Source organism: Mustela putorius, unplaced genomic scaffold (assembly GCF_011764305.1).
Source record: "Mustela putorius furo isolate JIRA1106 unplaced genomic scaffold, ASM1176430v1.1 tig00003898_pilon_pilon_pilon, whole genome shotgun sequence".
Lineage (NCBI taxonomy): Eukaryota > Metazoa > Chordata > Mammalia > Carnivora > Mustelidae > Mustela > Mustela putorius.
The window spans coordinates 31,087,692-31,113,094 of NW_025422047.1; the positions used below are offsets into that span (position 1 = coordinate 31,087,692).

Sequence of the window (25,403 nt, forward strand, 5' to 3'; positions counted from 1 at the left end):
ACTATGGGATAGTTCAGTATTTGTTTGCACTTCTTGTCTTTGGACTTGAAGATGTTTATAGCTAATGTACCATGTCCAAAAGTCATTTCAATTGGTTATTTCTGTTTATTTCAGTGTGGTTACACCATTCATCTAAGATAGTTAAGTTCAATTATGCTCATATTCAATTTTAGAGATTTCCCCGCTGCAATTTAATAATATGTGTAAAACATTAAGAGAGTTCCAAAACTGAATTACAAAGAAGGTGATCCAGGAAAGCATCACTCTCCCCTTCCTTTCGCAGGTCCCCCCGAAACCCCAATACTGTCACCACTTCTGGTTTATTTATTGGTTTTGTGTTTCTTTTGTATAATTTTCTTGTTTTCATATTTTTGCTTGACAAACGGGAACATACTACATTTATTTTTGGACGTCATCTTTTTCACGTTACATAGTTCACGTGAGATACCCTGGGAAATTTTCAAGTCAAGCAGATCGTCCCAACCTGCTTCAGACCACGGGTCAGCCAAAGAAAAGGTAAAAGCAGAAACCCCTGAGGGCTGAATAGGCAAAGACTGTGATTTCTCTGTGGGGAAGGGTTTCAAAAAAGATGGAGAGAGAATGAAACGCCTAATTTTACTACACGCTAATGTTGGGCGCCTACCTGGCATGGAAAGCAAAGCATGCGCCTGCGGGTAGCTGTACAGATTACTTTGAGGGGGAAAAAAAAAAAACCCACAACAAAAAATTATATATAAAGTTCATTTTAACTAGAAAAAAAAAAACACAGCCGATCTCTCCTGCGTGGTCTATTTTCATTCCCCCAAGCGGTGCAGAACACCAGCACTGGGACGTCACGACAAGGGCGTGGCGTATGCAGAGGAGCAGGCGCGCAGAGGCTGCCGGGCCCGCCCCGGCCGAGCCCGCCGGTCCCGCGTGGGGCCCGACGAAGGCGCCCTCCGTGGCTGCGCGGGTGGGCGAGGGGGCGGCGGGGGTGGCGCGGGGGGGCGGGGGTCGCGGGGGCGGCGGGAGGGAAGTGACCGTGTGTAAGGAGCGGGTGGAGCGCGAGGGTGTTTGGGGGGCGCGGGGAGCAACTCATACTTACCTGGCAGGGGAGATACCATGATCACGAAGGTGGTTTTCCCAGGGCGAGGCTTATCCATTGCACTCCGGATGTGCTGACCCCTGCGATTTCCCCAAATGTGGGAAACTCGACTGCATAATTTGTGGTAGTGGGGGACTGCGTTCGCGCTTTCCCCTGATTTTCCTGGTCTTTCAAAAAGCAGACGTTTCCTTAGTCTCTTCTTTTCCTTTAAGGGTTTTATTTGACGGAGACCACAAGTAGGCAGAGAGAAGGAAGATAAGCTCCCCGCGAAGCAGAGAGCCCAGATGCTGGACTCGGTCCCAGGAGGTCGAGATCATGACCCGAACAGAAGGCCACCCAGGCGCCCTCGTCGGATATTTTTGAGGTGCCTAGTGGGTACACGGTGACCGTACCAGCAGCAACCCGCGGTGGTTTTTTTTTTCCGTGCTTGACGTGCTCTAGCGTGCCTTTGGCTGGGGGTGGCTTTTTGTTTCTCCCTGTTGTCAGTGTACTTGAAGTGCGTTGTTCAGCCAGCAAGGAAAGCCGTTTTCAAGAAATTCTTCTCTGTTCCTAATGGAAAAAGCCCCTTTTCAAGGTACTTCCTATCCTACTCTGCTTTGCGGAGTTATTTGCAAGGATGTGTCACCTTTGTTCCTGTGGCCCATCGCCCAGCGATTTCAGCATCCTCTGGTCCCCTGGGGCGCATGGTAGAGAAATGCCCCGTCCTAGGGGTTCTTGAGTGGTGCAAGGACTGAAGCGTCAGGTCAGACTCTTGCTTTCAGTTCAGGTCATGATCTCAGGGTTTCCGTGGAGCCTGTCTAAGGTTCTCCCTCTCCCCCGAACAAGGAGGCGGGATCTGAGGCCTCACCTTGGTCCCATCTACCGATCATAATCAGCAGTTTTAACAAGAGTCCCATTCGGTTCTAGAGGCATTAAAGTTTGGAAAGCACTGATCTAACATAGTATATATTTTACTTTTCTAATTTTACCCTCCTGGGATGTAAGTCCCCCAGGGCTGGGATTCTGGTCTATTTTGTTGATGCTCCATGCGCGCTTGCCTAGACTAGCCCATGGCCATATAATAGGCTTTCAACATGTTGAATGAATTCACTTACTGATCTCAGGCTTTAAAAAAAAAAAAAAAAAAAAAAGTGGATTCCAAGCGGGGTCTGGATTCTAGCTCTGAGTCCAGGTAAGATGACCAACACTCTCCTTCCTACAGAGAAATCACAGAGTTGGAAGCACTCCCTGTCCCGTTTCGTCAGTAGTACCTCTGAACATCATTTGCCGGAGCCCCTAAAAACGCTATACAGAACAGTCCCTGGCCTCAGGGAGAGGATCCTCTAGTCTACACCCTCAGCATCCAATCTAGCCTCCTTCAGCCCCTTCTCCCACGAGAGAAGAATGGGATCATTCTACAGACATCAGAGAGAGGTAAGTCAGTGGTTAGCACCTTATATCTGTCACATGCCTGCCTCTCTTGTTCATCCATTGCTTCACCCTGGATCAAACAGTAGAGGACACGGACTTTATTTCTATCCTTTTGGGGTCTCCACAGGACCTGAAAATTAAATGGACATAAAACAGAATAACAGGAGGCGGGACTGGGTGACTCCATCCACAGAGTGTGTGCCTTCAGCTCAGGTCATGATCCCAGGGCCCTGGATTGAGTTCTCCGTCGGGCTCCTTGTTCAATGAGGAGCCTGCTTCTCCCTCTGCCTGCTTCTCCCCCAGCTTGTGCTCTCTCTACGTCAAATAAATAAAATCTTAAAGGCATTAAAAAACAACAACAACAACAACAACAACAACAACAAAACAGAGTAAGAGGAGGCAAGCGTACAGATTTTTACATGGACATAGGAGACCACGTAGTAAAATGAAGACCCAAAGAGGCAGCTAGGTGGGTCTCCAAGAAGCTCGGGTTCCTTTTACTTTTTTCTTTTATTTATTTGAAGACCAAGAGCTGGTGCTTCGTGGTCACGGATACTGGTGTGTCCCGGCGCCTATTTTACTCCACAGATTGTAATGCATTATTATCCTTACCTTGATTTGGCCAGTGGGAAGCCTTTCAAACTGGCCCTCGTGTGCCTGACCTGTCCACGTCGGTCACAGCACGCTGCTCTACTTTTTGGCACAGCTACGCGTTCCGGGGCTTGACGAGGCCGGTGCAGACCCAGCCGTGAGGGCCATGCTGGTGGCGTGGCTCCTTGGACCCTCCCTTGCCCACCGACCTGGATTCCCGAAACGGGTCAAGATTCTCTGGACTTCCCGGAGAGGCCCTGCAGTCAGAGGGAGAGAAGGGAACGCCAGTGCCCGGGATGGACTCCCTGCCCTGGCTCCCCTGCATTGCAACAAGCCTCTCCGATCCCATCTAGTGTGTGCCCAAGACCACTCCCCCCACCCACTGAGAGTCCCACAGAGGCCCAGCAAGCCACAGGTGCTCAGCCTTCCCTTGACTGAGTGCCGCCACCACCTGACTGGGTAGCAGGCACCTCTGCGCTTGCAAGGCTGGGGGGCAGCACCTTGGAAGCCCCCTGCTGCTCTCCCTGATACCCCAGCCGGGAAGGGTCGGCCATGCTGGGGCCCAGGCTTGCATTGGCTGGTCACCAAAACCCAATGCCCTCCCCTCCCCCCCCCCTCCTCCTGCTCTTTCCCCAAAGCACCAGAGCTGGGTCCCCAGGGATGCCACCCCTCCACATCCCATCAGGGGCCACATCCAGTGAAGGTCTTAAGGTGTTCTCCTTGGTTCCTGTCTGCTGGGCTCTGTAGGTAGTGACCTTGGAGGCTGGGGTTTCTCTGTGGCTTCAAAGCAATCACATCTTCCTGAAGGTCTTCACCTGTTGGGCTTCCCTGGCAGGCCCTCCTGAGCCCGTGGAAAGTATGGCTCAGTCCATCTCAGTTAGCAGTGGCACAGTGGGACTGAGACTGGGTTGGGGAGAGAACCAAGAGGAGCCTGCCAGGAGAGGAAGACGTGTGGGGAAACACAGTCTTCAGTCTGAGAGGCAGGAGCAATGGCGAAAAGGAGCCCGTGGGCTCCGAGGTCAGGGATGGCAGTGGCTGGGTCCCCAAGGCTCCCAAGGGCCACACTCCACACTTGGAGTCCCATTGGAGTCCCCTCTGGGATGCACTCCACCTGTACTTGGAGACTCGGGAGTCTCCTTCCGGCAGGAAGGAGGAGAACAGGGAGGACCATTCTCTGGAGTTCTCTGCACCCCACACTCCCCCCCCCCCCCAGCAACCTGGCAACCTGGCTCTGGCTCCAAGGTGAAGCCCATGTTCTCCGCGGTGCCCTCTGGCTGGGCCTCAGGATCTGACTCTTCAGGCCCTGCCAATCTAGCCTGCAGGCCCCGCGCTAAGTCAGCCGGCTGCTCAGAACCCGCCAAGCAGGTGAACGTGTGTGTGCCCCTCCACGCTGGCAGCTGTCCACGCCCCCCCCCCCCCCCCCCCCCCCACTCTCCTGCGCCCTGCCTTCAGCCCTCATTGCCCCGACTCTCTCGGGCTCTGTCTGAGCTCTAAGTCTGCGCTGTGGCCGCCCATCTCACTCCTCCCCCGCCCCCATCCCTTCCCACAGGTGGAGACCCCTGCGGTCAGTGGCCAGAAAGCGGACAGGATGGAAATATCTCCTCTGTTTCTACTTCCCTCCATCAGGTGTAGCCAGAGAATCGGAGAATCGGTGTGTGTGGGGGGGGGGGGTTTACCGCACTCCCAGCGCAGTAGGGAGGAGGCTTGTACCGAGCGTGAGCAGTCCGCGCTCCCTCAGCGGGAGCACCTGCCTCCCACCCTCCCCACACACCACCCCCGCCCCACCCGACGCCGCCGGGGCTACAGAGCAGGTGCAAAGGCGCGGGAAAACCGAAGTGTACCGGGCCGCACCCCGTCCTCACACGGACGGAACCCTGAAGGCGCCTCCGACGTTCTCAGCCACACCGGCCAGGCCCATGGAGGCCCCTGCTGCCCTTCGCTCCTGCCAACGTCAGCCTCGAAGCAAGCGCACGACTGGCGATGGCCTGGAAAACCTCGGGGTGACAGTTCTGTCCCACGAGCAGAGTAAGCGGGTCCGCGAAGAGGCTCTTCTGGCGCCGTTAAGTCTGGATGTTTCTACACCACCTGAAAGACAGGGAAGGAGACAGACAGACAGACAGACAGACGGCGGCTGGGAGAGACAAGCGGTGACCATCCCCGGAGGCCGAGCAGGAGACGGCCCCAGCTCGAGAGGGACAGTTGTCCTGAAGGAAGCCGCGGTGCTCCCTGCCCCATGGGAGGACCCGTCCGCTTGTCAGCCGCGCAGGCGGGCGGGAGGCAGACCCTCTCGGGCCACCTGCTGGTGCGGAGCCGGAGTCGCGCGCGGTAGGGGGCGTGGGGGGGACCAGTGCCGAGGGCGTGGGACCGGGCGGCGCCGAGCCGAGACTGCAGCCGCGCGCACCCGGAGCGCCGCAGGGCACGTGGCGGCCCACGGCCCCAGGAAGGCCCGGGGTGCTGCCGGGGCGGCGGCACACCCGCAGCCGAGGAGGCGGGGGTCCCGAAGGGCTTCCGGCCTCGGGCTGGGAGGGCGAGGCCGCCGGGGGTCGCGGTGGCTTCCCCGACGGCGCAAAAGCGACGGGCGCGTCCTTCGAGCCGGAGTCGAACCAGCGACGTAAAGATGTCCACGCCTCTCCGGCCTACAGTCCTCCGCTCTGCCAGCTGAGCTATCGAAGGCTGCGCTCTGGCGGGCCTGGGGCCGGGCTTTTTCTCGAAACGACGGAGGCCACGGCGCGGCCGTGCGGGACGTCCAGCGGGCCCTGACGCGCTCCGAAGCCATCCCAGAGAAGAGCCGAGTCCCCGCGGCCGCAGCGCCCGTTCCGCGCGGGGCAGCGAGTCCCCTGCGCTCGGCGGCCGACCGGGGCGGGCGTGGGGGGCAGCATCCCGGGCGCGGCGGCGGAGACGCCTGGGCGCGTGCTCTCCCCCCACCCCGGTGGCCTCAGGTGCCCTCCCGGCGCCTTCTTCTACAGGTGGGGCCACCAGGGTCCGTGGCCCGGCCGGAAAGAGGGGGAGGAGGGGCGTTGGCGAACCCCACGCGCGGGCTGGGCGACCAAGGCCTTGCGGAGCGGAGGAGGGGACCCCCCCTGGATTGCGCACCAGGTAGGCGGCTTCGAACCGCCCAGCTACCAGCTGGTTTGTGGGCGCCTTCAGGCCAAAATAACCCTTAGGCCAAAATGACGCTTGGTGGTGGTGGTGCGGCAGATGATGCCGGCTTTCGCAGCCAAGATCATCGCGTTCGGATTCCGCAGGTCTCCTAATTTCCCTGCTTTCACCCTTGCAGCCAGATTTTTTTTCTTTTTCCTTAATTTAATTCATTATTACTCCCTCCCCGCCCCGCCCCCCGCCCCGTCCCCGGTGTCAAGAGGAGTGGGAGGGGAAGGATTCCGATCAAGCCACTCCTCTGCTCAAAACCTTTCAGTTTAGGGGTGCCTGGCTGGCTCAGTCGGTAGAGCATGTAGATCATGATCTCAGGGTTGTGAGTTCGAACCCCCCCACACCCACACCCACACACACCATACCCCCCACCCACTGGGTGTAGAGCTTCCTTTTCTTTTTTCTTTTTAAGATTTTATTTTAAAGTAATAAGCCCGGGGGCAGATCTTACTTAAACAAACAAACACAGAGCAAGCCAACCAACCAACCGACCGACCTTTTGGTTCACTCAGATTGCCAGTCTTAATGATCATCGCGGAGTGCAGTGGTCGCTGGAGCTGCCGGGCTGGTCTGTTCTGAGGAAAGGCTCCGCAGGCGGATGGACCCAGCCAGGGAAGGCTCACACCTGAGAGGGACTACAGATGGCACTCCAAATCAGGAGTGTCTGTCAGCTGTACCCAAGGTGATCTCAGCAGCAGTAAGTACCTGTGGTGGATTTCCAGGCGAAACGGGGCCGGGCCTTCTTAGCTGAGACACCAACAGCTGGCTAAAGCAGTGTTGGAACATCCAGGTAGCTGAATTCCAAGGGGAAATACAAATATTATCCACAAATATAATCTACCATTATGCGCCTGAGTGGCTCAGCGGGTTGAGTGTCTGATTCTTGATGTTAGCTCTGGTCATGATCTCAGGGTTGTGAGATAGAACCCCAGGACCGGCTCTGCACTGGTCCTTGGAACTTGCTTATGCTTCTCTTTCTCCTTCTGCCACTGCCCCTCCCCTCCCTGCTCTCTCTCTCTCTCTCTCTTTTTTTTTTTTTTTAAAGATTTTATTTATTTATTTGACAGAAAGAGATTACAAGTAGGCAGAGAGAGAGAGGAGGAAGCCGGCTCCCTGCTGAGCAGAGAGCCCGATGCGGGACTTGATCCCAGGACCCCGAGATCATGACCTGAGCCGAAGGCAGCAGCTTAACCCACTGAGCCACCCAGGCGACCCCCCTCCCTGCTCTCTTGCTCTCTCTTAATCCCCGCCCCCAACCTCCAAAAGCCATAGAAAGGTAGTCCTACAATGATTTTCAAGACCCTCATGATCTTACTCCCACCTAGTCACCTCTCTGACTTAATTTTGTCCAACCCTTCAATGTTGCTCTAGACACAGGGCCTCCTTGCTATTCACACACAGTCCTACCTGGGCCTTTGCTCTAGCTGACCTGTGTGCTCTGGATGCTTTTCCCCAGATAGCCCATGACCCACTCCCTCACCTCCTACCAGCCTTTGCTCACAGAGCACCTGCTCAACGTAGCCTCTTCTGACCCCCCAATCCACCTCACTGCCTGTGCCCCTAACTCCACTCGAGATCCCTTCTCTCTCCTCAATACTTTCCTTTCTCGGCTCCTAACACCTACCGGAGTACTTAAGTACCTATTGTGTCCATTGTCAGTATCCTCCCACTCCCTCTGCCCCTCCTACAATAGAGGAGTGCCCAGGGACGCCTGGGTGGCTCAGTTGGTTGGACGACTGCCTTGGGCTCAGGTCATGATCCCGGATCAAGTCCCGCATAGGGCTCCCAGCTCCACAGGGAGTCTGCTTCTCCATCTGACCTTCTCCTCGCTCATGCTCTCTCTCACTGTCTGTCTCTCAAATAAATAAATAAAAATCTAAAAAAAAAAAAAAAAATAGAGGAGTGCCCAGAGGCCTTTTTGTCTTTTGTCACCCATTCCCGAAGTGTGCATATATACTCAGCCAGGGGTTGTTGAATGGGCCAACTCTCCACGTGCTCGAAGAGGCAATGAGACTGCACAAGGAGGGGCCAGGAGCCAGGGTTCAGCCAGGGGGAGGTGCAGAGTTAACCTTGTTTGATCACAGAACAGGGTCTCTTCAGTTGAGAACTGTAGAACTCTCCGCCCATAACAATCCCTCCAAACTGTTTCCTTTCCTGAGATCTGACCAGGCTCTAGCATAGCTTCTAGCAGCGTAAGGTTCTGTCCCTAAGAGTGACCTCCCGCCTGAGAAAGGTAGACACCTCACACAGAGGCCCCCAATGTGTGTGTGTGTGTATATATATATATATATATATATATATATATTCATTTTTTTTTAAGACTTCATTTATTTAAGAGAGTGAGAGAGCACAACAAGCAGGGGGAGCAGCAGGCAGAGGGAGAAGCAGTCTCCCCGCCAAACAAGCAGCCCGATGCTGAACCCCACCATCCCAGGAGCCTGGGATCATGACCTGAGCCAGAGCAGACACCCAACCGACAGAGCCACCCAGGCGTCCCTCTTTGGGCATTCATTAAAAAGCGCTTGCAGTTGTGACCATGGGTCTGTTAGGACTCCAAAGGATCCTTCTCAAGACCTGAGAGCCATTCCTTTGAGCTGTAATGGTGAAGGCTGGGGCCTAGGTCCCAGTCTCTGTGGGACGGTAGCCCCCCAACCTGTCAGTTCAGCTGTCAGCCAACACACACAGCTGCCCAACAGCGGTCCTCCTGAACGACCGGGTGTCACTTTTCACTTCTCCGACGGTCCCGGGCCCCCTTCGTCTCATGCTTCCCGTCCAGCGTCCAGGTCACCTGCGCACAGATGCGGGTGGAGCTCCGTTCTTTCCCCTCCTGTCAGCAGTTCCCGAGGAAAATCTTTTTTCACCACTGTGGCTGCCGTCTGCTGCGTTCATCTTTGACAGAGTCCGAGTGGGAAAGGACCAGAGGGCACTGGGCGGGACCAGCCTGCGCGCGGGCTGCGGGGCGGGACCGCCGGGGCTCCCCGGGGACACCGGACAAGCTGCGGCGGAAGGGCACCGCGGAGCGCTTTGCTTCGTGTGCTTTCTTCACAACTCCGCGGGACGCTTTTCTTTCCCTCCCGCGTTCCCGGATCAGGCGACTGCATGTTCGGACGCCGAGTGCAACTTGGGAAGACCCCAGAAAGAAACACTGCCACTGCCCCCATCTTACTGGGGCGGCTTAGCCCTTAACGCCCACCGTCAGAAAGGCCTCTCCTGAGTTTTCGACTCGGTTTGAAAATGAGTCTCGAACAGGCGAGGACAAAAAGGGGCTGAAATTTTCTTTTCGCGGAAAGGAAGGCGAGACCAAACCCGAGTCTTGAGCCACCACCATTCCCGCAGGGCTCCGGGGGACCCCGCGTTCTCGGGTCTCCCCTCCAGGGGCGGACGCCCCCCAGGCATCCGCGGCCTCGGCGGCGACAAGGACATCCGCTGTCCCAGAGCGGGGGACAGGGCTCGGGGACGTCACGACAAGGGCGTGGCGTATGCAGAGGAGCAGGCGCGCAGAGGCTGCCGGGCCCGCCCCGGCCGAGCCCGCCGGTCCCGCGTGGGGCCCGACGAAGGCGCCCTCCGTGGCTGCGCGGGTGGGCGAGGGGGCGCGGGGGGTGGCGCGGGGGTCGGGGGTCGCGGGGGCGGCGGGAGGGAAGTGACCGTGTGTAAGGAGCGGGTGGAGCGCGAGGGTGTTTGGGGGGCGCGGGGAGCAACTCATACTTACCTGGCAGGGAGATACCATGATCACGAAGGTGGTTTTCCCAGGGCGAGGCTTATCCATTGCACTCCGGATGTGCTGACCCCTGCGATTTCCCCAAATGTGGGAAACTCGACTGCATAATTTGTGGTAGTGGGGGACTGCGTTCGCGCTTTCCCCTGGTCTTGCTTGTTGGAAAGATAAGGCTTGTTCTCCATCGGTGTCTGGCCTGGCTGGGGTCTGTTTCACTTGCGTTCTGAGGGGCTTCCGAAACCCTGGGTTGGCTTTTGCGCACCCCCTGCGTCTCGGCCGAAGCACACCCGCGGACAGGTGCGCGGGCTTCTGCAGCCGACCAATGTATTCCCCCGGTCACGGAAAGTAGGGATCCCAGTGCGCCGGGATCCCAGTGACCCGGGTCGAGGGCGGACGCTTAACCGCTCACCCACCCCAGGTGCTCCTGTCTCTCTATTTTGCGCTGAGCTTTCTCCAGTCAATACGGGGTTGATGGCCAGTTCTTAATGGAAAGGAAGTTAGGAGGGGCGGAGGTAGGCGGCGGGGTTCTTGCAGCGGGGGAGCTGGCTCCACGTTGAAGGTGGGGAAGACTGATAAGGATTATCGTCCAGAAGGTCGCTCACCCACTGAGAATCCGACACTCAAGCTGGCCAGGTAACAGGTGGCTGGGGAGGAATGGGAGGCCCTTGATACGGATGCAGATTTGCTCTTCACGTGGGGCGTGGGAATTTCTTCTCAGCAGAGAGACGAAGATAGGCCTGGATCCAGAATCGCGTTGCAGTCTGGTTTAACGCTTTTGTCACAAAACTGCTGCTTTTCGGGGCGCCTGGGTGGCCCAGTGGGTTAAAGCCTCTGCCTTTGGCTCAGGTCATGGTCCCAGGGTCCTGGGATCAAGCCCCGCATCGGGCTCTCTGCTTAGCGGGGAGCCTGCCTCCCCCACCCCCACCGCATGCCTCTCTGCCTGCCCCTCGGCCTACTTGTGATCTCTGACGAATGAATGAATAAAATCTTAACAAAAGAAAGAACAGAGTTGGCAGGAGCAATCTGGCGTTGAAAGCGGGACTGGTCTGGCGGTTCTTGATTTGAGGAATCAGGTAAAAAGTCTTGTGGCCACACAACAGGTAAGAGACGTCGAATTACTTAAATCAATAAATAAAAGTCGGGTGCTTGGGTGGCTCATTCTCAAAATCTTTAAACATAAGCCAAACAAAACAAAAAAGTCTCCCTTGCTCCTTTGTATATTTCTGACCCTCTGCAATATTAAGATACTGAGTAAGAATGGGTAATATATGCTTTGAAGTCTTAGGTATGTAGGTGCCACTTTGAGACAAACAGGCTTGAGCGATGGAATGGAGAAAGTGACCCTCCAGAGGAATAGAAAGCCCATCAGGTGACCCACCTCAAAATATCTGTAGGCCCTAACTAACCAGTGGGCTACTTACAACCAGGCACAGTTAACCAAAAAAAGGGAAAATTCCATATATCACCAATACCTCTTCACCTTTCCCCCCTTGAATGCAGCCCCTACCCACTGTCTCCTCAGGGACACCATCTCCTCTGCTGTCCTGCCCTCCACTCCCTTGTGGTATATTCGATAAACTCTCTCCTTTGTTCAGCCTCAGGTGAATTCTTCAACTGCCCAAGCCACCGCTTTCCACCAGAACGGTGCCCCACATTTGGGTACCCCATGTGATCTACAGAGACACCACAAGGGACAGTATGAGCTGTGAGGGTGGAAAAATATAGGAAGCCAGATATCTTGCAGGAGGTAGGTCTTTCTCTTAAGTAATCTTTCTCACATAAGGACAGACTATGAATTATTATCTTGGCCTTAAGTATGGTCATCTGCAAAACTTATTTCTGTAGTTGATCTATGTTCTGCTTGTTTTTTTTTTGTCCCTCTGGTGAACAAGTCTAAATTCTTTTGGCTTTTCTTTGTGGAATCCCATCTTTTATTATTATTTTTTAAATATTTTATTTATTTATTTGACACAGAGAGAGAGATCACAAGTAAGCAGAGAGGCAGGCAGAGAGAGAGGAGAAGCAGGCTCCCCACTGAGCAGAGACCCCCGATGCGGGGGCTTGATCCCAGGACCCTGAGACCATGACCTGAGCTGAACCCAGAGGCTTAACCCACTGAGCCACCCAGGCGCCCCTGGAATCCCATCTTTTTGGAGAGAATTTTTCTCAAGGAAATCAGGGCTTTCGCATTTTCTGTAGTCATTTAAAGGAACACTTAGAGGAGATATGTCCTACTTAGAGGGATCTATAATAATTCAATATGTAGATGATTTGCTGGTAGCCTTCCAAAGTATAGGCCAATGTGAAATGGACGCTTTGGCTTTGTTACGATCCCTTGCTTCAAAGGGACATAAGGCCTCAGCAGAAACATTGAAATAATTGTGAAACTTAAGCAAACTATATGGGACGTGTTGTCAGCTAAATGTTTACAAAGTTACAATCTCATAGTCACCCAATTTTGCTAGTAAACCAGTTTACTAAATAAATAAATAAATAGAAATAAATTTGGTGGACCAATACCATTCAGATATTGTAGACAATAGGTTTCCACATTTACAGAACAGGCAATACCACTGACAACACTACCTAGGGCCTGTAGTTTTATTCCTAGGACAAAATATTTATTTCATTTTATTTTTAAAAGATTTTATTTAGGGGCGCCTGGGTGGCTCAGTGGTTTGGGCTGCTGCCTTCGGCTCGGGTCATGATCTCAGGGTCCTGGGATCGAGCCCTGCATCGGGCTTCCTGCTCCGCAGGAAGCCTGCTTCCCTCTCTCTCTCTCTCTGCCTGCCTCTCTGCCTACATGTGATCTCTGTCTGTCAAATAAATAAATAAAATCTTTAAAAAAAAATTAAAAAAAAGATTTTATTTATATATTTGACAGAGAGAGAGATCACAAGTAGGTAGAGGCAGGCAGAGAGAGAGGGGAAACAGGCTCCCCACTGAGCAGAGATCCCAATGTGGGGCTTGATCCCAGACCTTGGGATCATGATCTGAGTCGAAGGCAGAGGCTCCAACCCACTGAGCCACCCAGGCGCCCCAAGACAAAATATTTAAAGAAATGAAATCCGCTATCATCATTCCATCAACTTTTTCAAGGTTTTTAAAAAAGATTATATTTATTTATTTGCCAGAGAGAGATTAAGAGAGAGAGAGAGAGCGCAAGCAGGCAGAGCAGCAGGCAGAGGTAGAGAGAGAAGCAGGCGCCCTTCTGAGCAGAGAGCTGGATTCGGAACTTGATCCCAGGACCCTGGGATTATTACCTAAGCAGCAGACATTTAACTGACTGAGCCACCCAAGTGCCCCTTTTTTCCAGATTTTGAGAAACTTTTCCACTTATTTTGTCATGACAGTAAAGGGTGCTAGTGGAGTCAACTCAAATATTGGGACCAGACTGTAGAGTAAGGAGATAACTAAACTGCCAGTGGCTGCTAGGCTTTTGGTAAAAGCTGACTGGTGTCACTTATTTGAATTCAAAGTGAAAGAAAAAACAGTGGGATTCATGCTTTCCAAGTGAAGCCAGCCCTTCAGGAGGACTGGACTATGGTTTTCAAAACGACTTGACACCGAAGTTTTCTAGAATAACTAACATTGGTAATAAATGCAACTGAAAACGAACTGATTCCTAGTTACATCATATTTCCAATTACTTCCACTTCAAACTCTCGGTATATAGATAAGGTCAGGTTTAAGCCTGTTATGCCTGTGGAGGCCGAGAAAATTAAGGCCATCCCACCTCAAGTTTAGCTGATGTGGGAAATAGAGGGAGAAGAAAATCATTAAAATTCCTCACCTATTGACAAGCCCTTGAAACAGACCGAGTGGCTCTCCCCTGGGAACTTAACTGCCCTCACCTTGAGATTTTGCTAAGGACAATCCTAGCCTGACAGGTCCGACAGGTCCGACCAGAATCCTGTAAATCTACTTTAACATTTCCTTTAGGAAACTTTATCTCTAAACCTCCAATATAGTGTTGAGAATCATTTCCAAGTATATGACCCACTAATAAATATCGAAAGGGTCTCACGAAGATTTTTATTATTGGTAATGAATAACCTTTTCCTCAGATGATAGCTAGCCCCTCAAGGTCCTTGAGACCTCACTTCCAAACTCCTTAGAGACTTTTATCATCCATAACCCCGTTTGTCCTCACCCACCACCCAGTCCATCCCTACTCTGCCTTTAAAAACTCTGACTGTAGGGGCGCTTGGGTGGCTCAGAGTGTTAAAGCCTGCCTTCAGCACACATTCCACAAGGAAAAGCCAAAAGAATTTAGACTTGTTCACCAGAGGGACAAAAAAAAAAACAAGCAGAACATAGATCAACTACAGAAATAAGTTTTGCAGATGACCATACTTAAGGCCAAGATAATAATTCATAGTCTGTCCTTATGTGAGAAAGATTACTTAAGAGAAAGACCTACCTCCTGCAAGATATCTGGCTTCCTATATTTTTCCACCCTCACAGCTCATACTGTCCCTTGTGGTGTCTCTGTAGATCACATGGGGTACCCAAATGTGGGGCACCGTTCTGGTGGAAAGCGGTGGCTTGGGCAGTTGAAGAATTCACCTGAGGCTGAACAAAGGAGAGAGTTTATCGAATATACCACAAGGGAGTGGAGGGCAGGACAGCAGAGGAGATGGTGTCCCTGAGGAGACAGTGGGTAGGGGCTGCATTCAAGGGGGGAAAGGTGAAGAGGTATTGGTGATATATGGAATTTTCCCTTTTTTTGGTTAACTGTGCCTGGTTGTAAGTAGCCCACTGGTTAGTTAGGGCCTACAGATATTTTGAGGTGGGTCACCTGATGGGCTTTCTATTCCTCTGGAGGGTCACTTTCTCCATTCCATCGCTCAAGCCTGTTTGTCTCAAAGTGGCACCTACATACCTAAGACTTCAAAGCATATATTACCCATTCTTACTCAGTATCTTAATATTGCAGAGGGTCAGAAATATACAAAGGAGCAAGGGAGACTTTTTTTTGTTTTGTTTGGCTTATGTTTAAAGATTTTGAGAATGAGCCACCCAAGCACCCGACTTTTATTTATTGATTTAAGTAATTCGACGTCTCTTACCTGTTGTGTGGCCACAAGACTTTTTACCTGATTCCTCAAATCAAGAACCGCCAGACCAGTCCCGCTTTCAACGCCAGATTGCTCCTGCCAACTCTGTTCTTTCTTTTGTTAAGATTTTATTCATTCATTCGTCAGAGATCACAAGTAGGCCGAGGGGCAGGCAGAGAGGCATGCGGTGGGGGTGGGGGAGGCAGGCTCCCCGCTAAGCAGAGAGCCCGATGCGGGGCTTGATCCCAGGACCCTGGGACCATGACCTGAGCCAAAGGCAGAGGCTTTAACCCACTGGGCCACCCAGGCGCCCCGAAAAGCAGCAGTTTTGTGACAAAAGCGTTAAACCAGACTGCAACGCGATTCTGGATCCAGGCCTATCTTCGTCTCTCTGCTGAGAAGAAATTCCCACGCCCCACGTGAAGAGCAAATCTGCATCCGTATCAAGGGCCTCCCATTCCTCCCCAGCCACCTGTTACCTGGCCAGCTTGAGTGTCGGATTCTCAGTGGGTGAGCGACCTTCTGGACGATAATCCTTATCAGTCTTCCCCACCTTCAACGTGGAGCCAGCTCCCCCGCTGCAAGAACCCCGCCGCCTACCTCCGCCCCTCCTAACTTCCTTTCCATTAAGAACTGGCCATCAACCCCGTATTGACTGGAGAAAGCTCAGCGCAAAATAGAGAGACAGGAGCACCTGGGGTGGGTGAGCGGTTAAGCGTCCGCCCTCGACCCGGGTCACTGGGATCCCGGCGCACTGGGATCCCTACTTTCCGTGACCGGGGGAATACATTGGTCGGCTGCAGAAGCCCGCGCACCTGTCCGCGGGTGTGCTTCGGCCGAGACGCAGGGGGTGCGCAAAAGCCAACCCAGGGTTTCGGAAGCCCCTCAGAACGCAAGTGAAACAGACCCCAGCCAGGCCAGACACCGATGGAGAACAAGCCTTATCTTTCCAACAAGCAAGACCAGGGGAAAGCGCGAACGCAGTCCCCCACTACCACAAATTATGCAGTCGAGTTTCCCACATTTGGGGAAATCGCAGGGGTCAGCACATCCGGAGTGCAATGGATAAGCCTCGCCCTGGGAAAACCACCTTCGTGATCATGGTATCTCCCCTGCCAGGTAAGTATGAGTTGCTCCCCGCGCCCCCCAAACACCCTCGCGCTCCACCCGCTCCTTACACACGGTCACTTCCCTCCCGCCGCCCCCGCGACCCCCGACCCCCGCGCCACCCCCGCCGCCCCCTCGCCCACCCGCGCAGCCACGGAGGGCGCCTTCGTCGGGCCCCACGCGGGACCGGCGGGCTCGGCCGGGGCGGGCCCGGCAGCCTCTGCGCGCCTGCTCCTCTGCATACGCCACGCCCTTGTCGTGACGTCCCCGAGCCCTGTCCCCCGCTCTGGGACAGCGGATGTCCTTGTCGCCGCCGAGGCCGCGGATGCCTGGGGGGCGTCCGCCCCTGGAGGGGAGACCCGAGAACGCGGGGTCCCCCGGAGCCCTGCGGGAATGGTGGTGGCTCAAGACTCGGGTTTGGTCTCGCCTTCCTTTCCGCGAAAAGAAAATTTCAGCCCCTTTTTGTCCTCGCCTGTTCGAGACTCATTTTCAAACCGAGTCGAAAACTCAGGAGAGGCCTTTCTGACGGTGGGCGTTAAGGGCTAAGCCGCCCCAGTAAGATGGGGGCAGTGGCAGTGTTCTTTTCTGGGGTCTTCCCAAGTTGCACTCGGCGTCCGAACATGCAGTCGCCTGATCCGGGAACGCGGGAGGGAAAAGAAAAGCGTCCCGCGGAGTTGTGAAGAAAGCACACGAAGCAAAGCGCTCCGCGGTGCCCTTCCGCCGCAGCTTGTCCGGTGTCCCCGGGGAGCCCCGGCGGTCCCGCCCCGCAGCCCGCGCGCAGGCTGGTCCCGCCCAGTGCCCTCTGGTCCTTTCCCACTCGGACTCTGTCAAAGATGAACGCAGCAGACGGCAGCCACAGTGGTGAAAAAAGATTTTCCTCGGGAACTGCTGACAGGAGGGGAAAGAACGGAGCTCCACCCGCATCTGTGCGCAGGTGACCTGGACGCTGGACGGGAAGCATGAGACGAAGGGGGCCCGGGACCGTCGGAGAAGTGAAAAGTGACACCCGGTCGTTCAGGAGGACCGCTGTTGGGCAGCTGTGTGTGTTGGCTGACAGCTGAACTGACAGGTTGGGGGGCTACCGTCCCACAGAGACTGGGACCTAGGCCCCAGCCTTCACCATTACAGCTCAAAGGAATGGCTCTCAGGTCTTGAGAAGGATCCTTTGGAGTCCTAACAGACCCATGGTCACAACTGCAAGCGCTTTTTAATGAATGCCCAAAGAGGGACGCCTGGGTGGCTCTGTCGGTTGGGTGTCTGCTCTGGCTCAGGTCATGATCCCAGGCTCCTGGGATGGTGGGGTTCAGCATCGGGCTGCTTGTTTGGCGGGGAGACTGCTTCTCCCTCTGCCTGCTGCTCCCCCTGCTTGTTGTGCTCTCTCACTCTCTTAAATAAATGAAGTCTTAAAAAAAAATGAATATATATATATATATATATATATATACACACACACACACATTGGGGGCCTCTGTGTGAGGTGTCTACCTTTCTCAGGCGGGAGGTCACTCTTAGGGACAGAACCTTACGCTGCTAGAAGCTATGCTAGAGCCTGGTCAGATCTCAGGAAAGGAAACAGTTTGGAGGGATTGTTATGGGCGGAGAGTTCTACAGTTCTCAACTGAAGAGACCCTGTTCTGTGATCAAACAAGGTTAACTCTGCACCTCCCCCTGGCTGAACCCTGGCTCCTGGCCCCTCCTTGTGCAGTCTCATTGCCTCTTCGAGCACGTGGAGAGTTGGCCCATTCAACAACCCCTGGCTGAGTATATATGCACACTTCGGGAATGGGTGACAAAAGACAAAAAGGCCTCTGGGCACTCCTCTATTTTTTTTTTTTTTTTTAGATTTTTATTTATTTATTTGAGAGACAGACAGTGAGAGAGAGCATGAGCGAGGAGAAGGTCAGATGGAGAAGCAGACTCCCTGTGGAGCTGGGAGCCCTATGCGGGACTTGATCCGGGATCATGACCTGAGCCCAAGGCAGTCGTCCAACCAACTGAGCCACCCAGGCGTCCCTGGGCACTCCTCTATTGTAGGAGGGGGCAGAGGGAGTGGGAGGATACTGACAATGGACACAATAGGTACTTAAGTACTCCGGTAGGTGTTAGGAGCCGAGAAAGGAAAGTATTGAGGAGAGAGAAGGGATCTCGAGTGGAGTTAGGGGCACAGGCAGTGAGGTGGATTGGGGGGTCAGAAGAGGCTACGTTGAGCAGGTGCTCTGTGAGCAAAGGCTGGTAGGAGGTGAGGGAGTGGGTCATGGGCTATCTGGGGAAAAGCATCCAGAGCACACAGGTCAGCTAGAGCAAAGGCCCAGGTAGGACTGTGTGTGAATAGCAAGGAGGCCCTGTGTCTAGAGCAACATTGAAGGGTTGGACAAAATTAAGTCAGAGAGGTGACTAGGTGGGAGTAAGATCATGAGGGTCTTGAAAATCATTGTAGGACTACCTTTCTATGGCTTTTGGAGGTTGGGGGCGGGGATTAAGAGAGAGCAAGAGAGCAGGGAGGGGGGTCGCCTGGGTGGCTCAGTGGGTTAAGCTGCTGCCTTCGGCTCAGGTCATGATCTCGGGGTCCTGGGATCAAGTCCCGCATCGGGCTCTCTGCTCAGCAGGGAGCCGGCTTCCTCCTCTCTCTCTCTGCCTACTTGTAATCTCTTTCTGTCAAATAAATAAATAAAATCTTTAAAAAAAAAAAAAAGAGAGAGAGAGAGAGAGAGCAGGGAGGGGAGGGGCAGTGGCAGAAGGAGAAAGAGAAGCATAAGCAAGTTCCAAGGACCAGTGCAGAGCCGGTCCTGGGGTTCTATCTCACAACCCTGAGATCATGACCAGAGCTAACATCAAGAATCAGACACTCAACCCGCTGAGCCACTCAGGCGCATAATGGTAGATTATATTTGTGGATAATATTTGTATTTCCCCTTGGAATTCAGCTACCTGGATGTTCCAACACTGCTTTAGCCAGCTGTTGGTGTCTCAGCTAAGAAGGCCCGGCCCCGTTTCGCCTGGAAATCCACCACAGGTACTTACTGCTGCTGAGATCACCTTGGGTACAGCTGACAGACACTCCTGATTTGGAGTGCCATCTGTAGTCCCTCTCAGGTGTGAGCCTTCCCTGGCTGGGTCCATCCGCCTGCGGAGCCTTTCCTCAGAACAGACCAGCCCGGCAGCTCCAGCGACCACTGCACTCCGCGATGATCATTAAGACTGGCAATCTGAGTGAACCAAAAGGTCGGTCGGTTGGTTGGTTGGCTTGCTCTGTGTTTGTTTGTTTAAGTAAGATCTGCCCCCGGGCTTATTACTTTAAAATAAAATCTTAAAAAGAAAAAAGAAAAGGAAGCTCTACACCCAGTGGGTGGGGGGGTATGGTGTGTGTGGGTGTGGGTGTGGGGGGGTTCGAACTCACAACCCTGAGATCATGATCTACATGCTCTACCGACTGAGCCAGCCAGGCACCCCTAAACTGAAAGGTTTTGAGCAGAGGAGTGGCTTGATCGGAATCCTTCCCCTCCCACTCCTCTTGACACCGGGGACGGGGCGGGGGGCGGGGCGGGGAGGGAGTAATAATGAATTAAATTAAGGAAAAAGAAAAAAAATCTGGCTGCAAGGGTGAAAGCAGGGAAATTAGGAGACCTGCGGAATCCGAACGCGATGATCTTGGCTGCGAAAGCCGGCATCATCTGCCGCACCACCACCACCAAGCGTCATTTTGGCCTAAGGGTTATTTTGGCCTGAAGGCGCCCACAAACCAGCTGGTAGCTGGGCGGTTCGAAGCCGCCTACCTGGTGCGCAATCCAGGGGGGGTCCCCTCCTCCGCTCCGCAAGGCCTTGGTCGCCCAGCCCGCGCGTGGGGTTCGCCAACGCCCCTCCTCCCCCTCTTTCCGGCCGGGCCACGGACCCTGGTGGCCCCACCTGTAGAAGAAGGCGCCGGGAGGGCACCTGAGGCCACCGGGGTGGGGGGAGAGCACGCGCCCAGGCGTCTCCGCCGCCGCGCCCGGGATGCTGCCCCCCACGCCCGCCCCGGTCGGCCGCCGAGCGCAGGGGACTCGCTGCCCCGCGCGGAACGGGCGCTGCGGCCGCGGGGACTCGGCTCTTCTCTGGGATGGCTTCGGAGCGCGTCAGGGCCCGCTGGACGTCCCGCACGGCCGCGCCGTGGCCTCCGTCGTTTCGAGAAAAAGCCCGGCCCCAGGCCCGCCAGAGCGCAGCCTTCGATAGCTCAGCTGGCAGAGCGGAGGACTGTAGGCCGGAGAGGCGTGGACATCTTTACGTCGCTGGTTCGACTCCGGCTCGAAGGACGCGCCCGTCGCTTTTGCGCCGTCGGGGAAGCCACCGCGACCCCCGGCGGCCTCGCCCTCCCAGCCCGAGGCCGGAAGCCCTTCGGGACCCCCGCCTCCTCGGCTGCGGGTGTGCCGCCGCCCCGGCAGCACCCCGGGCCTTCCTGGGGCCGTGGGCCGCCACGTGCCCTGCGGCGCTCCGGGTGCGCGCGGCTGCAGTCTCGGCTCGGCGCCGCCCGGGTCCCCACGCCCTCGGCACTGGTCCCCCCCACGCCCCCTACCGCGCGCGACTCCGGCTCCGCACCAGCAGGTGGGCCCGAGAGGGTCTGCCTCCCGCCCGCCTGCGCGGCTGACAAGCGGACGGGTCCTCCCATGGGGCAGGGAGCACCGCGGCTTCCTTCAGGACAACTGTCCCTCTCGAGCTGGGGCCGTCTCCTGCTCGGCCTCCGGGGATGGTCACCGCTTGTCTCTCCCAGCCGCCGTCTGTCTGTCTGTCTGTCTGTCTGTCTCCTTCCCTGTCTTTCAGGTGGTGTGTAGAAACATCCAGACTTAACGGCGCCAGAAGAGCCTCTTCGCGGACCCGCTTACTCTGCTCGTGGGACAGAACTGTCACCCCGAGGTTTTCCAGGCCATCGCCAGTCGTGCGCTTGCTTCGAGGCTGACGTTGGCAGGAGCGAAGGGCAGCAGGGGCCTCCATGGGCCTGGCCGGTGTGGCTGAGAACGTCGGAGGCGCCTTCAGGGTTCCGTCCGTGTGAGGACGGGGTGCGGCCCGGTACACTTCGGTTTTCCCGCGCCTTTGCACCTGCTCTGTAGCCCCGGCGGCGTCGGGTGGGGCGGGGGTGGTGTGTGGGGAGGGTGGGAGGGGTGGCAGGTGCTCCCGCTGAGGGAGCGCGGACTGCTCACGCTCGGTACAAGCCTCCTCCCTACTGCGCTGGGAGTGCGGTAAACCCCCCCCCCCCACACACACCGATTCTCCGATTCTCTGGCTACACCTGATGGAGGGAAGTAGAAACAGAGGAGATATTTCCATCCTGTCCGCTTTCTGGCCACTGACCGCAGGGGTCTCCACCTGTGGGAAGGGATGGGGGCGGGGGAGGAGTGAGATGGGCGGCCACAGCGCAGACTTAGAGCTCAGACAGAGCCCGAGAGAGTCGGGGCAATGAGGGCTGAAGGCAGGGCGCAGGAGAGTGGGGGTAGGGGTGGGGTGGGGCGTGGACAGCTGCCAGCGTGGAGGGGCACACACACGTTCACCTGCTTGGCGGGTTCTGAGCAGCCGGCTGACTTAGCGCGGGGCCTGCAGGCTAGATTGGCAGGGCCTGAAGAGTCAGATCCTGAGGCCCAGCCAGAGGGCACCGCGGAGAACATGGGCTTCACCTTGGAGCCAGAGCCAGGTTGGGGGGGGGGGGGGGGGGGGAGTGTGGGTGCAGAGAACTCCAGAGAATGGTCCTCCCTGTTCTCCTCCTTCCTGCCGGAAGGAGACTCCCGAGTCTCCAAGTACAGGTGGAGTGCATCCCAGAGGGGACTCCAATGGGACTCCAAGTGTGGAGTGTGGCCCTTGGGAGCCTTGGGGACCCAGCCACTGCCATCCCTGACCTCGGAGCCCACGGGCTCCTTTTCGCCATTGCTCCTGCCTCTCAGACTGAAGACTGTGTTTCCCCACACGTCTTCCTCTCCTGGCAGGCTCCTCTTGGTTCTCTCCCCAACCCAGTCTCAGTCCCACTGTGCCACTGCTAACTGAGATGGACTGAGCCATACTTTCCACGGGCTCAGGAGGGCCTGCCAGGGAAGCCCAACAGGTGAAGACCTTCAGGAAGATGTGATTGCTTTGAAGCCACAGAGAAACCCCAGCCTCCAAGGTCACTACCTACAGAGCCCAGCAGACAGGAACCAAGGAGAACACCTTAAGACCTTCACTGGATGTGGCCCCTGATGGGATGTGGAGGGGTGGCATCCCTGGGGACCCAGCTCTGGTGCTTTGGGGAAAGAGCAGGAGGAGGGGGGGGGGGGGCGGGGAGGGCATTGGGTTTTGGTGACCAGCCAATGCAAGCCTGGGCCCCAGCATGGCCGACCCTTCCCGGCTGGGGTATCAGGGAGAGCAGCAGGGGGCTTCCAAGGTGCTGCCCCCCAGCCTTGCAAGCGCAGAGGTGCCTGCTACCCAGTCAGGTGGTGGCGGCACTCAGTCAAGGGAAGGCTGAGCACCTGTGGCTTGCTGGGCCTCTGTGGGACTCTCAGTGGGTGGGGGGAGTGGTCTTGGGCACACACTAGATGGGATCGGAGAGGCTTGTTGCAATGCAGGGGAGCCAGGGCAGGGAGTCCATCCCGGGCACTGGCGTTCCCTTCTCTCCCTCTGACTGCAGGGCCTCTCCGGGAAGTCCAGAGAATCTTGACCCGTTTCGGGAATCCAGGTCGGTGGGCAAGGGAGGGTCCAAGGAGCCACGCCACCAGCATGGCCCTCACGGCTGGGTCTGCACCGGCCTCGTCAAGCCCCGGAACGCGTAGCTGTGCCAAAAAGTAGAGCAGCGTGCTGTGACCGACGTGGACAGGTCAGGCACACGAGGGCCAGTTTGAAAGGCTTCCCACTGGCCAAATCAAGGTAAGGATAATAATGCATTACAATCTGTGGAGTAAAATAGGCGCCGGGACACACCAGTATCCGTGACCACGAAGCACCAGCTCTTGGTCTTCAAATAAATAAAAGAAAAAGTAAAAGGAACCCGAGCTTCTTGGAGACCCACCTAGCTGCCTCTTTGGGTCTTCATTTTACTACGTGGTCTCCTATGTCCATGTAAAAATCTGTACGCTTGCCTCCTCTTACTCTGTTTTGTTGTTGTTGTTGTTGTTGTTGTTGTTTTAATGCCTTTAAGATTTTATTTATTTGACGTAGAGAGAGCACAAGCTGGGGGAGAAGCAGGCAGAGGGAGAAGCAGGCTCCTCATTGAACAAGGAGCCCGACGGAGAACTCAATCCAGGGCCCTGGGATCATGACCTGAGCTGAAGGCACACACTCTGTGGATGGAGTCACCCAGTCCCGCCTCCTGTTATTCTGTTTTATGTCCATTTAATTTTCAGGTCCTGTGGAGACCCCAAAAGGATAGAAATAAAGTCCGTGTCCTCTACTGTTTGATCCAGGGTGAAGCAATGGATGAACAAGAGAGGCAGGCATGTGACAGATATAAGGTGCTAACCACTGACTTACCTCTCTCTGATGTCTGTAGAATGATCCCATTCTTCTCTCGTGGGAGAAGGGGCTGAAGGAGGCTAGATTGGATGCTGAGGGTGTAGACTAGAGGATCCTCTCCCTGAGGCCAGGGACTGTTCTGTATAGCGTTTTTAGGGGCTCCGGCAAATGATGTTCAGAGGTACTACTGACGAAACGGGACAGGGAGTGCTTCCAACTCTGTGATTTCTCTGTAGGAAGGAGAGTGTTGGTCATCTTACCTGGACTCAGAGCTAGAATCCAGACCCCGCTTGGAATCCACTTTTTTTTTTTTTTTTTTTTTTTAAAGCCTGAGATCAGTAAGTGAATTCATTCAACATGTTGAAAGCCTATTATATGGCCATGGGCTAGTCTAGGCAAGCGCGCATGGAGCATCAACAAAATAGACCAGAATCCCAGCCCTGGGGGACTTACATCCCAGGAGGGTAAAATTAGAAAAGTAAAATATATACTATGTTAGATCAGTGCTTTCCAAACTTTAATGCCTCTAGAACCGAATGGGACTCTTGTTAAAACTGCTGATTATGATCGGTAGATGGGACCAAGGTGAGGCCTCAGATCCCGCCTCCTTGTTCGGGGGAGAGGGAGAACCTTAGACAGGCTCCACGGAAACCCTGAGATCATGACCTGAACTGAAAGCAAGAGTCTGACCTGACGCTTCAGTCCTTGCACCACTCAAGAACCCCTAGGACGGGGCATTTCTCTACCATGCGCCCAGGGGACCAGAGGATGCTGAAATCGCTGGGCGATGGGCCACAGGAACAAAGGTGACACATCCTTGCAAATAACTCCGCAAAGCAGAGTAGGATAGGAAGTACCTTGAAAAGGGGCTTTTTCCATTAGGAACAGAGAAGAATTTCTTGAAAACGGCTTTCCTTGCTGGCTGAACAACGCACTTCAAGTACACTGACAACAGGGAGAAACAAAAAGCCACCCCCAGCCAAAGGCACGCTAGAGCACGTCAAGCACGGAAAAAAAACCACCGCGGGTTGCTGCTGGTACGGTCACCGTGTACCCACTAGGCACCTCAAAAATATCCGACGAGGGCGCCTGGGTGGCCTTCTGTTCGGGTCATGATCTCGACCTCCTGGGACCGAGTCCAGCATCTGGGCTCTCTGCTTCGCGGGGAGCTTATCTTCCTTCTCTCTGCCTACTTGTGGTCTCCGTCAAATAAAACCCTTAAAGGAAAAGAAGAGACTAAGGAAACGTCTGCTTTTTGAAAGACCAGGAAAATCAGGGGAAAGCGCGAACGCAGTCCCCCACTACCACAAATTATGCAGTCGAGTTTCCCACATTTGGGGAAATCGCAGGGGTCAGCACATCCGGAGTGCAATGGATAAGCCTCGCCCTGGGAAAACCACCTTCGTGATCATGGTATCTCCCCTGCCAGGTAAGTATGAGTTGCTCCCCGCGCCCCCCAAACACCCTCGCGCTCCACCCGCTCCTTACACACGGTCACTTCCCTCCCGCCGCCCCCGCGACCCCCGCCCCCCCGCGCCACCCCCGCCGCCCCCTCGCCCACCCGCGCAGCCACGGAGGGCGCCTTCGTCGGGCCCCACGCGGGACCGGCGGGCTCGGCCGGGGCGGGCCCGGCAGCCTCTGCGCGCCTGCTCCTCTGCATACGCCACGCCCTTGTCGTGACGTCCCAGTGCTGGTGTTCTGCACCGCTTGGGGGAATGAAAATAGACCACGCAGGAGAGATCGGCTGTGTTTTTTTCTAGTTAAAATGAACTTTATATATAATTTTTTGTTGTGGGTTTTTTTTTTTTCCCCCTCAAAGTAATCTGTACAGCTACCCGCAGGC

The 25,403-nt window shown here is 55.2% G+C and overlaps 2 long non-coding RNA genes and 6 other non-coding genes across 8 annotated transcripts; 4 read left to right on the plus strand and 4 right to left on the minus strand.

Annotated features, from left to right (window-relative positions):
* The first annotated feature begins 1,076 nt into the window (after positions 1–1,076).
* LOC123388399 lies at positions 1,077–1,240 on the plus strand. Its single transcript, XR_006602947.1, has one exon. It is a non-coding gene; the product is annotated as a U1 spliceosomal RNA (small nuclear RNA).
* LOC123388340 lies at positions 1,083–2,807 on the plus strand. Its single transcript, XR_006602902.1, has 3 exons — positions 1,083–1,658; positions 2,286–2,497; positions 2,622–2,807. It is a non-coding gene; the product is annotated as an uncharacterized LOC123388340 (long non-coding RNA).
* A 2,861-nt stretch (positions 2,808–5,668) lies between these two features.
* TRNAY-GUA lies at positions 5,669–5,758 on the minus strand. The gene is given in 2 exon segments: positions 5,669–5,704; positions 5,722–5,758. It is a non-coding gene; the product is annotated as a tRNA-Tyr (tRNA).
* A 4,178-nt stretch (positions 5,759–9,936) lies between these two features.
* Positions 9,937–10,099, plus strand: LOC123388404. Its single transcript, XR_006602952.1, has one exon. It is a non-coding gene; the product is annotated as a U1 spliceosomal RNA (small nuclear RNA).
* A 5,874-nt stretch (positions 10,100–15,973) lies between these two features.
* LOC123388400 lies at positions 15,974–16,137 on the minus strand. Its single transcript, XR_006602948.1, has one exon. It is a non-coding gene; the product is annotated as a U1 spliceosomal RNA (small nuclear RNA).
* A 4,176-nt stretch (positions 16,138–20,313) lies between these two features.
* TRNAY-GUA lies at positions 20,314–20,403 on the plus strand. Its single transcript is given in 2 exon segments — positions 20,314–20,350; positions 20,368–20,403. It is a non-coding gene; the product is annotated as a tRNA-Tyr (tRNA).
* A 2,862-nt stretch (positions 20,404–23,265) lies between these two features.
* Positions 23,266–24,991, minus strand: LOC101682805. The gene is made up of 3 exons (XR_201480.3): positions 24,418–24,991; positions 23,579–23,790; positions 23,266–23,454 (listed from the first exon to the last, which is right to left on the minus strand). It is a non-coding gene; the product is annotated as an uncharacterized LOC101682805 (long non-coding RNA).
* LOC123388401 lies at positions 24,834–24,997 on the minus strand. The gene has a single exon (XR_006602949.1). It is a non-coding gene; the product is annotated as a U1 spliceosomal RNA (small nuclear RNA).
* Between the last annotated feature and the right edge of the window lie 406 nt (positions 24,998–25,403).